Source organism: Neomonachus schauinslandi, chromosome X (assembly GCF_002201575.2).
Source record: "Neomonachus schauinslandi chromosome X, ASM220157v2, whole genome shotgun sequence".
NCBI lineage: Eukaryota > Metazoa > Chordata > Mammalia > Carnivora > Phocidae > Neomonachus > Neomonachus schauinslandi.
This window is the reverse complement of record NC_058419.1, coordinates 116,801,293-116,814,783: the sequence shown is the minus strand read 5'-3', so window position 1 is coordinate 116,814,783 and position 13,491 is coordinate 116,801,293. Positions and strand designations below refer to the sequence as shown.

General features: G+C 42.9%; 1 pseudogene; it reads right to left on the bottom strand.

Moving 5' to 3' along the window:
• Window positions 1–3,230: 3,230 nt before the first annotated feature.
• LOC110573741 lies at window positions 3,231–13,486 on the bottom strand (annotated as a pseudogene).
• Between the last annotated feature and the right edge of the window lie 5 nt (window positions 13,487–13,491).

Sequence of the window (13,491 nt, the reverse complement as noted above, 5' to 3'; positions counted from 1 at the left end):
CAATGGGCCGTGCTGGCTGCCCAGAGAATTTGCAGAGAACAAAGGCCTCTGATTTTTTCCCCCAAGCTGTTAGCTTTAAGTGAAACAAGGGTAAGAAAGTTCCCTTTGGTGTCTCTTGACGATTAAAGGATGATGTAGGGGAAGTGTTTTGATTTCTCACAAAAACCATGAAATTTTTTTTCTTCCGTTGAAACATCTTTCCAATAACATTTCAACAAATTAACAAGGGCAACTTCAAAATGTGTGTTTCTTCCACCTTTAAAAAAATGTGACAACAACTGTTGTTCTTTTCCACTTCATTAAGCTGAACAGGCTTGAGATAAGGCCGGCCTTTCCTGCTACTGAGTAATCCCATGGAGTATGAATAAAGCCACCAAAGAACTAATAGTTGCTAATGATCTCCCTCCACTAGCTTTCCTGTTAGCCATGTTCCCCCTGCTGGGCAGGAAGCAGTCTATGGCGTGGTTTACCAGAGAAGCCCCTCTAATCTCCTGTCACTTGATAGGCAAAACCCAAACCTATCTTTGTCCAACAGCTCTCAGGAGCCCCACAGTGACAAATAGACGAAGTAACATGGCGGCGGTCCACGGGGTTGGTGGGAATGCAGAGGACTCCATGAGAGACACAAAATGGATGCCTTTAGGAATCAGATATTTAGGGGTTTAGGATGGTGAAGGAGTTCTCAGCTCTGGCTGCGCGTTAGAATCACCTGGAAAGCTTTTTAAAAGTACCAGTGCCTGGGCTGGGCCCCACTCTCAGAGTTTCAGATTCAGTTGGCCTGGGGAAGGCCCAGGGCATTGGGATACTTTGAAAGTTTCCCAAGTGAGTCTAGAGGACACTGAGGGTTGAGAAGTACTGCCCTAGCCCAGGATTTCTCCACCATAGTGCTGGTGGTATTTTGGGCCAGATCGTTCTGTGCTGTGGGGGAGGCTGTCCTGTGTGCTTAGGGTGTTTAGGAGCATCTCTGGGCTCTACCGATGGGAGGCCAGTAACATCCCCTCCTCCTGTTGTGACAACCAAAAATGTCTCCAGATATTGCCAAATGTCAAATGTCCCCTGAGGGACAAAATTGCCCCCCACCCCCACCCCGCCCCAATCCTCTGCATTGAGAATCACTGTCTTGGCCTTCGTGTGCAGAAAGTACTTCACTGGTGACCACACCGATGGTATGGTTGGGGGAGTGGGAGTGGAAGTTCAGCTCTCCGAAATAAAGATCTAAGGAATGAAAGAACTGTTCACGGCTCCATCCTCAGCCTCAAGGTGGGATCAGTGGTGCCTTCCATAACTCTACACTGAAATACCTTTCCTCTCAATTACAGACATACACAGACTACATTGGCTCTGTAATAAGTTTTGGTCTATATATTGAATATACAAATCCATAGTCAAAATTGTTTGTATGACATTAAAGATCTATCTCTGAGAGAAGAAGAAGACAACGCATTCCCTCCCTAATCGAGTTATGTGTTCCCACAGGTGGCCACCTCCCCTCCATTCCCTGCTGCTCCTGGGATAACTTTCACGCTTTGGGGACTCCAACATCGCTGTCACCAGCCACCAGTCACATGTGGCTTGGAAGATTTCAGCTTAAATTAATATAAGGGAGATAAAAGTAGAAATTCAGTTTCTCAGGCACACGAGCCACATTCCAGTTGCTCAGTAGTCAGGCATGACTAGTGGCTACGATATTTTAATGCCGCTAGCGAACATTCTCAGCATGGCAGGGAGTTCTGTCGGATAGCCCTGTTTAACCGTAGAGCTTCTGGTGACATTTTCACGCTTACATGTCCCTGCTAGTGCCCCACTGCTTCTTGGACCAGATTAGCTTGGCATTTAGGATGGTTCACGACATAACCCCAGCTGTCCCTTCCAGAGCCCCCTCTGCCCCTCTGTCTCCCGTGTACAGCTCACCACCCGATAGCAGAGACCACCACGCTCTTCTACCTCCATGGCTCTCCCTGTGCTGTTTCCTTTGTTGTGAATGCTATTTCTCTAACTTCTTCGCTAGGAAAACTCACTCTTGAGCCCCAGATTCAGTTCAAAGTCATCTGCATTCATGTCTCTAATGCGTAAGGCAGAGCTCCTCAAGGTCGAGGAGGGGCTCCCGTCCTCTTTGCATCACCGAAGGCTAGCACTGTGTGGGCACCCACATCTCAAGCAAAAGAATTAATCAACTAGCTAATGAATGAAGGCGGCATGACAGACACATTTAACACCACAGAAGTCCCAACAACCCACACTTGGATGAAACTAATGGTGTCTCCTTGCGAGAAGAACATCTGCCTTTTATTTTCTGAGCAGAGTGAGCAGATCTGGTGACTCCGGGCTCTTGGCTGGGATAGAAGATAAATGCCCTTAAAGCTTGTATCTGATGGGTTGATAGTCTCGGAGAGTAAGAAAGAAAATAAAGGGGAAATTTAGCGCTCTCCTATGAGGATTTCAACTCTTCTATCAGTGAAGCAGAAATATCTCAAGAGAAAGAATATTTAAATAGTAAAAAACCAAACCAAAACAAAGGCAACAACAACAGAGAGGACCAGCTTAGCATTATAGCTGCACAGTGTTTCTTCCCTGGACCATTCTTAACTCTCTCTAAAGGGTAGTTTGTCTCTATTACAGACCCCAGTGTTGTATCTTACACTTCCTTTCTTTTTCCCTCAGCACCTAACACGGTGTCCAGCACACAGCTTCACCTCCTCCAAGAAGCCTTCCTTGACTTCCCCTGACTACCCCTCTTCTATGATCCGGAAACACCACGTACACTGCTTCATCATGTACTAACTTGTCTTACATACTGTCTCTTTAATGTCACTGTGTTTTTCCTCAGGTCAGAGACTATATCTTACTCTTCTTTGAGTTTTCATGGCTATTAAGAGTGTCTGACACTGCAATAGATCTTTGATAAATGAATAAACCTTGGCAGTGGACAATCCAGGTTTTAAAGGAGAACGACAGTATTTCTTTGCAATAGTTAACAGTATTAGTAGGAATTTTTAGAATTTGAAAGGAGGAGTGGGGGAAACTTTATGACTGTGAATTTTTTTGGATTTAAAAAAACCTTTGGGTGGCTTAGTTGGTTAAGCATCCGACTCTCGATCTCAGCTTGGGTCTTGGTCTCAGGGTTGTGAGTTCAGGCCCTGCATTGGGTTCCACGCTGGGCATGGAGCCTACTTAAAAAAATAAATGAATTTGTTAAAAAAAAAAAAAAAGACAAAAACAAATCTTTGGCGTTACTTGGTCTGGATAAAGACACAACGATCATTAAATAATTCTAGCAAGTAGAGACAATTCTAGAAAAAGAATCCATGCAAGATTCCGTTTAAACCTGTTGATTTCAATCCAATGAATAAATATTGAAGACTTAGTATGAGCAAATAACTCTGCCAAGAGAGAAAAAAGAAAATACTTCTGCCACTTAACGTTTCCTAATTCTGTGACCTTATGATTCTGAACGCCTACAGAAGGTATTTTTAAACCTTGGCAGTCACATGGGGTAGATTTACATGAAGAACCAGGCATGATGGAGTCAGACCTTGCTCTCATCAAAGTTGTACTACGAAGTGGTGCCAACAGGTCATTTTCAGATTCAGGCCATCGGTTTATGGCTTCACCCCAGAGTGGGCTAGACAATCACGTGCCACTTGGCAGTTTTCAAGGTGCACGTTCTTGCTGTTTAATGTTCTGTCCCTTCCTCCAGCAGCCAGATGGTTAATTGCCCTTCCTTAAGCACATGCACATGCACAGAAAAGGTGTGAGGAAGGGCCCTGGGAAGGGGAGCCTCTCACACAGCCCTGCCGAGTCACAGGATTGTCGACCCAAGGATGGTGCCTGAAAGCCTTTTCAGCCACACAAAACCCTGGGTTTCTTCATTAGCATATCAGAGGTGGCGCAGTGGTGGGAAATGCCACAGGCAACAAAGGACACAGCTCAGTGGCATTTTGTCATTGGTGCTTACAGAAGCAGAAAAAATGATCTTCGGGCCAGGGCTGCAGTGATAGACAGATGTTGACATATTTTCTTGGGTGACCAATGTCTGCCCAGCACCCCGCCCTCCACTTGATATGTACTCAAGGTTGCCCATCCCCCTCCAAGAGCACAGTTCCTGGACGAGTACACGAGGAAGAGCCGTGTACCAGTCAAAACCTTCCTCTAGCTAAAATGAAGACATAGTTTCAGTTTTAACTTCATTGTGACTGGAAGGGACTTGCCCTTTTTTTCCAGACTTGAGAGCCTTAGCGGAAACATGATGTGACGATAAATAGGAGAATCCATTGCCAGTAGCTAATACCGTCACAGAGACTGAATCACTGTTTATGTCACCGTAACTCTTGTCAAGAACCTGCCATCTTATCATTTCATCCTGAAAGGGAGGAAAGGCGTTTAGTGACAAAGTAATTTCACATTCTCATTGTTAAATGATTTCCCTTCTGTGATCCATACTCTCTAGCAGTGGTTCTCAACCGGGGGGGGGATTCTGCCCCAAGTGGACACTGGGCAGTGTCTGGAGACATTTCTGGTTGTCACAAGTAAGGGCTGTGTGTGCTACAGGCATCTAGTGGGTCAAGGCGAGGGATGCTGCTCAGCATCCAACAATGCACAGGATGGCCCTGTGTGACAAAGACTTCTTTGGTTCAAAATGTCAGTAGTGCCGAGGCTGAGAAGCTCGGCTCTGTGGCCTTTTTTGTGAATATAATTTACAAATTCCCATCAAGACAAATTGCTACTGATGAACGGGCACCTCGAGGGACTTAGGTTCCCATGTTCACTATATTAATTTGGAATATGGAACCATTCTTGACAAAGAAACAGGACCTACAGGATAATTTCTCATCTTTGGCTGTATCATTGGAAGATTTGATCTAAGCAGTGGGTGTAAAATTTTAGAAAATTGTATATTGAGCACAGAGGGGTGAAAATTTTCCTACGCGCAGTAATTCTGCTTGCTTACAGCCAACAACGTGTCTTTACTTCACGCTCAGCTGAGTCTTAAATATACTCCAAATGGCATGAAATGTGATTAAAGAATTCTTCCTCCTCACTTGGAAATATTTATAACCTCTTAGAATATGACACATTGGGGTAAAATATACATTGTTCAAATATGCATGTGTTATATATATTTTTATATATATATATACACACACACATATATATAATTAAATCTATATCTAAAATCACATGTTGTAGTAGGTTTATGTTATTTAATATCATGTTTTCCCAAATCAAAATTTTTTCAGTTCGATATTTAGAAATCAGAATGTCAGTAATCTCATATATACACATATGCATCCACATATATAAATAGATACAGATGTATAGAAAATCATATACAGCTGACCCTTGAACAATGTGGCTATTAGGGGTGTTCACCCCCTGTGCAGTCAAAAATCTGTATATAATTTTTGACTCTCCCAAAACTTTACTACTAATAGCCTACTGTTGACCAGAAGCCTTGTCGATACCATAAACAGTTGGTTAACACTTTTTTGGTATAGGTATTATATACCGTATTCCTGCAAGAAAGTAAGCTAGAGGAAAGAAAGCATGATTAAGAAAGTCATAAGGATGAGAAAATACACTTACAGTAGTGTACTGTATTTACTGAGGAAAAAAAATCCGCATATAAGTAGACTCATGAAGTTCGAACCTGTGTTGGTCAAGGGCCAACTGTGTTGTTTTCCTTAGATACCAGTTGTTCTACCCAAGTAGCTAAACCACTCCAGATCCAAAACTCTAAGGACTATTGATCACTAGTTATTATATACATTGCTTTATAAGTTAGCTAAGTACCTTCTTTGTAGTGTCAAGTAGATGTTAGATGCCAGGGGGAAAAAAATGATAGACGATTATAATGAACTTTATAAAGAGAAACATAAAATAGAGACCAAAGTGAATTGCCTTAATCCATCTTCAGTTATCTTATAGTCTGTAGAATATATGGTTTTTTTCCTTAAAAGTTCCTAATTAAAATTATTCTATTGTTTAAAAATCACTCAGGCCTGAGACACTGCCCAAATCAGAGTATGTGCTCTGGTGAAGATATTTCATATTTCACCATTTGAAAAAATAGTTTTACTTTCTGTAAAGCACAGTGGTCCATATGAGAATCAATTGAGCTTTAAAAGCATACTCAATTCTTAGGCTTCAATCAGACTGATCAGATTAGAATAACTGAGGATGACATTAAAACAAAATAATACACACACACACACACACACACACACGTGTACACACATCAGGCCATTCTACCATGCCTCCATAGTGGGAAGGCTGGCTGGAAACCCAGTTCTAAAGCACAGACTACCAGAGACCACCAAATTGGCAGGTAAACTGGCAAATATTGCCCCATAGAGATGGTAACGACATTTCTCTGTCTTAGTCTGGTGGAGGCAGGGAGTGGAAATCATCCAGGAGAATAGTTTTGGTATGTTAACAACTTAGCAATGATTCATTCCTTTTTTTTTTTTTTTAAGATTTTATTTATTCATTTGAGAGAGAGCACAAGCAGGGGGAGCAGCAGAGGGAGAGGGAGAAGCAGACTCCCCACTGAGTAGGGCGCCCGACATAGGGCTCAATCCCAGGACCCTGGGATCATGACCTGAGCCGAAGGCAGAGGCTGAATCGACTGAGCCACCCAAGCACCCGCGATGATTCATTCTTTAAATTGCCATCTTGAATGAGAAGAGCACCTTGGTATAAAGTAAAGAATGCTTGGGGTGCCTGGCTGGCTCAGTTGGTAGAGCGTGCGATTCTTGATCTCGGGTTTGTAGGTTCCAGCCCCACGCGGGGTGTACAGATTGCTTGAAAATAAACAAACAAACAAGAATTGCTAGAATCCAGGCAGTGTTCTTAAATCTGGCTCTTTCTCTGACTAAGCTATGGGTGAGCTCTGTCAAGTACCTTCATTCTGCCTAGCCTCAGTTTACTCACCTATAGAATGAGAGGGCTTGGTTGTGTGATTTCTACTGTTTCATTTAATTTAGAAAGAAAAATAACTATGAATTTAGAAAAAAATTAACGAATTTAACATTTTATATTTTTTATAAATTTATAAAGCATTATATGACAAAATAATATACAATTTATAAAGGAATTTGGGGCAATCTGTCAGAAATATATTTCATCCTGTCATGAAAATGGGCCTAGTGTTTTGGTTATATGCTATTTCTATAGCTTGCTATATCTTAGACTGGTGATCAGCAAATTTTTCTGTAAAGGAGCAGGTAGTCAATACCTTAGGCTTTGAGGAGCAGGCTCCAGAAAATTTCTGTTGTGTAATCTTTTCTTTTTAGTCATTTAAACATGTGAAAAACAGGTGATGGGCAGGATTTGCTGACCCTTGTTTTAAACAATAAAATTTACATTTGCGTAAAACCCAAATTGCTTGCTTTTTGACAACAACAACCAACCTACTAGAAGCTCTTGTTACACGTTGTTACATGGAAGCTGAATTTAGACAAAAAAGAAGCCCGCTGAAGTTGATCCCTAATGCCTCCTGGGGCCAACCAGCCATCTGCTGGCTGACCAGCTTATCCAGTTTTAGCCCTGAAGTCCCAAGTCCCAGGAACCTGGCATGGTTGGTCACCATCCACATACAACTCTTGGACAGGTTTATTTCATGGGAAATCTGGGACCAAATTAAAAGGTAAAAAGTTTGAAATGGAAACGCTTTCAGGAGCTTTGATACAGAAACAGCAGGCCAAGACCCCAGCTGGAAGACTTTAAAGGGAAAATTACAAGAGACTATTTTTGTAGTCCTTTTTTGGATCAAGCTTGATTGAGCCTAAATCTGCCTTCCAGTTACAAGTCCCAACCCAACAGGCTGCAGATGAGGAAAAGGCTTATTCACAGGCGTGGCAGGTGGTTTTGAGTACAAGTTTATACATCCCCTGGAGATGATAAATGCTAGATGTTAGGATGAAACACAGCCCAACCTTATTACTCAAAAGTGACAGAGTTTATAATTACTTCCTGGGTTAGTCTGAGAAAGACACGTGGCATGGACCTAGCTGTGAGCCTAACTATGAATACGAAAAATTACTAGTTGGGACTGCTTTGGAAACAGCCAGGAATAAAAGAGAGAACAGTATTGTCAACATGCTTCTATGTGCATTATTATCATTAATTTGAATCTTTAAGACTGCAAACTCGAAACTCAAAGGCCATTTTTCTCTTAGGAACTTGCCTTGAAATTAGGTACACTGACCCTAGGGGAACTTTGTTGTGACCACATGGCTTTCCATTTGTACTTTATAAAAACAGGAACCCTTGTTAAGACATAAATACTAAAAAGCAGATCTGATAGCTTGAGTAAAACAAAATCCAGGGGATAATTTAGAATCTTTTGCAATATTTTTTTCATTGTCATCAGTTTGTTCCCGTTCTGATCCTACTTTGGAGCAGTGGTAGTGTCTTTACGACTCATCCTGTTTGGGCCATAAAAGCATCTCTTTTTTTCTCGGCATCAAAACCTCTTGCATCTTTGGAAGCTATGGCTGTGGGTAGTTCTCTTTAGAATCTACTTTAGCAGAATCAGTGATGCTGGAAAATACTCACACATTTCTCTTAAATGGATCTTCCTGCCCCTTCCATGGTATTAAATCCAGGGGAAAGAGGGGAGACCCATTTAGGGAGTGACTTGATATCTTGATTCTACAAGAAACCCAGCAATGAGTCTTTCCCTAAGTGGAAACTTCGCTTCGTTGTAAGGAGAGAGGGGTGGGGTGTTAGGGCCACAAACTAGGGAGGTTCGGAGTGGAGCAAGGTATCATGGGGGAGCAAACTCATTCACTCAACTCCGGAAAGCAAGTGGATATCCATTTCCTATTTTACCTGGTGACAAAGCAGGAAGCTCTTAATCATGTTCCATTGCATTTTAGTATCTAACTTCCAACACCACTGGGTGAATGTAAGTAAGTGTTTCAAGATTAGTTTCTGAGCTACACCTAAGTACAGGAACTGCTCTTTCTCAATGGCCTATGTAAATAGATGAGGACTTAACCCTGCTCCCTTACAAACTCCTCCACTGAACGATGGCTGACATTGAGCCCCATCCAAACCCAACTTTGAGGCCTGAGCCAAATGCCCCAACTCTCCCTGGCCCCCCGTGCCTTCCACTGACCCCCCACCCCCGAGTCCAGTCCCTGGCTTCAATATTGTTCACAGGAGAGCCCATTCCCTGGCTCCCTGCTAGTCTCTCAGGTCAATCCTGTTGCCCTTTGCTACAAGATCTCCCCAGGCCACAGTCCCTCTTTTGTGTATTTTCTCCTTCTTAGACTAGTTATTAAACCATAGTCTCTCAGCTCAAGCCTTGCCTTCTGGACTCTGCCCTCTGATGCTGGGGCTGGAACTCTGCAAACCTCATGGCCCCTTTGCCATCTGTCCCCCTGATTGGCTGTCCCAGTAAGGGTGCTAGCTGGGGAGAGAAGCACGAGGGACAGAGGACGTGACTTCTTCCCATTTGCTTGCTGGTCCTGCCAGGGTCACCCTGGCCATGCTTCCTTGCCCTGTAGCTGTTGCTTCCAGGAATAGTTGGTTCCGATTTCCAGTATTATTCTCCATCCCCTTAAAGGTACCAACACCAGCCAACTAGCAGCTGCCTCCTCAGAGGTCTGGAGCCTGGCTGTAAAGGCCTCTGCTCATAGATTTGGGGTTCTGATAGCCCCAACTTCTCTCTGCTCCTGTAGGCCCGGGAGTGACCACTGCTTCCAGGAGCAGTGACTACTTCTGTGTCACTACAGTCTTCCCTCCATGACTTCTCAGTCCTCTAATACCTATTTCACTAAACTCTCTGTTAAAATAACTGGTGTGTTTCCTCCTTGTTTAGTTGCTTCTCTCTTTCTCTCTCTCTCTTTTTTTAAAGTTTATTTATTTATTTATTTATTTTTAGTAATCTCTACACCCAACGTGGGGCTTGAACTCATGACCGTGAGATTAAGAGTCGCATGTTCTTCTGACTGAGCCATCTTGGCACCCCTTTTCGTTGCTTCTTGACAGAGACTCTTCTCTGTAGGCTTCTAAGGTTCAGATTCCTCAAACATGTCACATATCAATAGGAGAGAGCCTAGAAACATCCCTTCCAACTTATCCAGCGTTGACTGTCCCCTCACTGGGGTCTATGTGCTTATATAAAGTGGTCCCCAAAGGGGGCTCCTCCTTCTCAGATCCACACACCCCACATACACATGCCTGTTGCATGGATTGGCCACACGCCAATGGTTCTGCCCAAGCGTTCTCTTTCATCTTTACTCAGAAAAAAATCAACCTGCCTGCTAGGGAACCACAACAAATAGCCTGGATTCCAGAACATTCCTATCATTGATTCCATCCATAGCAGGATGACCTATATCTTATTCAGGGTCAGCCTGCTTCCCATGCTGACTATTCGGGAGAGTTGGCCCCTCCCCAGAAGGCCACACACTAGGTGATCAGAGGGCTTCTAGACAAGCCCTAAGACTCCTCATTTTAGGTCCTTGAGTCCCTTCTGAGATACACTTAGAGTCTATAAAATGGACCTTAAAAATTATCTATCATCTATTCCAACCTTTCATTTTAAGGAGGACCTATACATTCTATATTTCTTTTTAAATGACAGTTTTGGGCAAATAAAAATTGGCTGAATGGATAATTCACAGAACACTAATATTCCCTTTGCCCGATGCTGTAAAACAGCCAAGGTATTCAAAGGAAATCTTATAAAATACATTTAGACCATGCACATCTTCAAGCCATGGGGTTACAATCTCAACAAATGCCAGGTTTGGGAACATGTAGATTTTATGGAAGAGCACTAAAGCAATTTTCCTATGATTATTCAGCAGCTGCCACTCCTGAAAATTGTAATTGCAGAGAAATAGAATGTTCTTACATCATGATGAGGGGAGGCAATGTTCTGTGATCTGGAGCATGCAATCCTAGTGAGGAGTACAGCATATAATCTGAATATCTTGAATATAAAATGAAAATATTGTTAGGGCATATGAAGCCAGCATTCTTCAGTTAGTCAAAATCGTTGACAATATTTTGGTCCTTCGAACATCAGTGGTCACATTCTGATGTGATCCCATGTAATCCTCTGTGTGTTCTAGTTTTTTTTTTTTTTCCTAAAGATTTTATTTATTTATTTGACAGAGAGAGACACAGCAAGAGAGGGAACACAAACAGGGGGAGTGGGAGAGGGAAAAGCAGGCTCCCCGCAGAGCAGGGAGCCCGATGCGGGACTCGATCCCAGGACCATGGGATCATGACCTGAGCTGAAGGCAGTCGCTTAACCAACTGAGCCACCCAGGCGCCCTGTGTGTTCTAGTTTTGATATTTGATTATGACATTCCCACCACTATTAAACAACCACGCTATGTACATTTAAAAAGCACTTTAAACAATGAACTCTTTCTTTTCCCCATAAATGTACAATAGCAGCCCAAGTTGAAAAACAGGGATGGGTCTCTGCAGTAATGTTTAAATGTCTTTGTTCCATTCGTGATGTTAGTGCTATGGCTATCTGTTCGTTTTGTATACGAACATAACAAACTCCCCCAAATCATAGTTTAAACCAGCAAACATCTGTTATCTCACCACGTCTGTGAATCAGGAAGTCAAGAGCACCTTAGCTGGGTGATGGCTCTTGGACTCTCATGAGGTTGCAGTCAGGCTGTTGACCAGGGCTGCAGTCCCCTGAACATTGGGCTGGGGTTGGAGGATCAGCTTGCAGGCTCCCCCATGTGGTTATCGGCTCGCCTCAGTTCCAGGGGGCTGTTGGCCAGAAACTTCAGGTCCTCCGTGGGCCCGATCAAAACAGAACAGTCTGTTTCCCTCAGAACACGTAATTTTTGAGACCCTGCTCACAATTCTTTTGGATATATACCCAGTAGTGGAATTACTGGATCATGTAGTAGTTCTAGATTTAATTTTTGGAGGACTTGTCATACCCTTTCATACTGCTTGCACCATTTTACCATCTTGTCAGCAGGGCACAAGGGTTTCAGTTACTCCACATCCTCACTAGTATTTGTTTTTCTTTTCTTTTTTTTTAAAGCCATCATAATGGGTGTGAGGTGGTATCTCATTGTGGTGTTGATGTGCATTTCTCTAATGGGTGAGTGATGTTGAGCATCTTGTCATGTGCTTGTTGGCGATTTGGAGAAATGTCTGTTCAAGTCTTTTGGCCATTTATTTTTTATTTTTTTTATTTTTTAAAGATTTTGTTTATTTGACAGAGAGAGACAGAGCGAGAGAGGGAACACAAGCAGGGGGAGTGGGAGAGAGAGAAGCAGGCTTCCCGCTGAGCAGGGAGCCCGGTGCGGGGCTCGATCCCAGGACTCTGGGATCATGACCCGAGCTGAAGGCAGACGCTTAACGACTGAGCCACCCAGGCGCCCCATCTTTTGGCCATTTTTAAATCATGGTATTTGTTTGTTGTTATTCTTATTGAGTTGTAGTTCTATGTTCTAATTATTCACCCCTTATCAGATAGATGATTTGCAAAGATTTTCTCCCATAGTTTGCCTTTTCCCTTTGTTGATTATGCCCTTGGATAGACCAGCTTTGTTTTGTTTTGCTTTGTCTTGTTGGTTGGTTGATTTGTTGATGTCTGATCCTATTGATTTGTTACTCTTAGAAAATCCTTTTTGACTAGACTCAGACTTGGAGGTAGAAGCTCTCGGAGAGGACAACCTCCGTCTCTTGGCAATCTGTTCCTGGCGTTTTCCTTTGTCCTCCTTCATCCTCTTGGCCAAAAGTTTAGCATATTCTGCAGGCTCGTCCTTATTTTTCTTAGTATGCTGTTTCTTCAGAGAGATACACCGTCATTTGCGTTGGCGGACACGTGGAATAACAAGACGCTGAATCTTGGTCGCTTTGGTTCTAGGTTTCTTACTGTCTTTGTTTAGGGCCTTTCTCACAACATACTGGTGGACATCACCTCTAGAGAGATTGAAAAGTTTGTGGATTCTGCTGGCTCTTTTGGGCCCCGGGTGATGGGGCACAGTATAATCAGTGAGTCCAGGAATATCCTTGTCCACTTTTTTCACAATGACCAAGCTGAGAACATTGAGATTGATATCCACAGTGCAACCCTGAGCAGATTTGCGCTTTCTTTCCCCAGTCCTCCTTGGTCTGTAGCAGGAACGCCCCTACTCAGGCACAGGTGGACATGGCCATGGGTCAAGACACCCTGCTTCCTGGGGAAGCTTTGTTTCTCATTACCACCACTGATTTGGACCATGTAACCCTTCCATTCTTTACCCAGAGCATCAGCAGCAACTTCTGTAGCCATATCCTTCTTCTTCTTTTTTTTAAATTTTTTAAAATTTAAGTTCAGTTAGCCAACATATAGTAGTACATCATTAGTTTTTGATGTAGTGTTCAATGATTCATTAGTTGCGTAACACCCAGTGCTCATCTGCTTCTCGTAAAAGGTACGAAGTTTGCATTCATTATTCACTTTACTGAGTTTCTGGCAGCCAGTATCTGGGAAAGAGATGTTCATCTTTA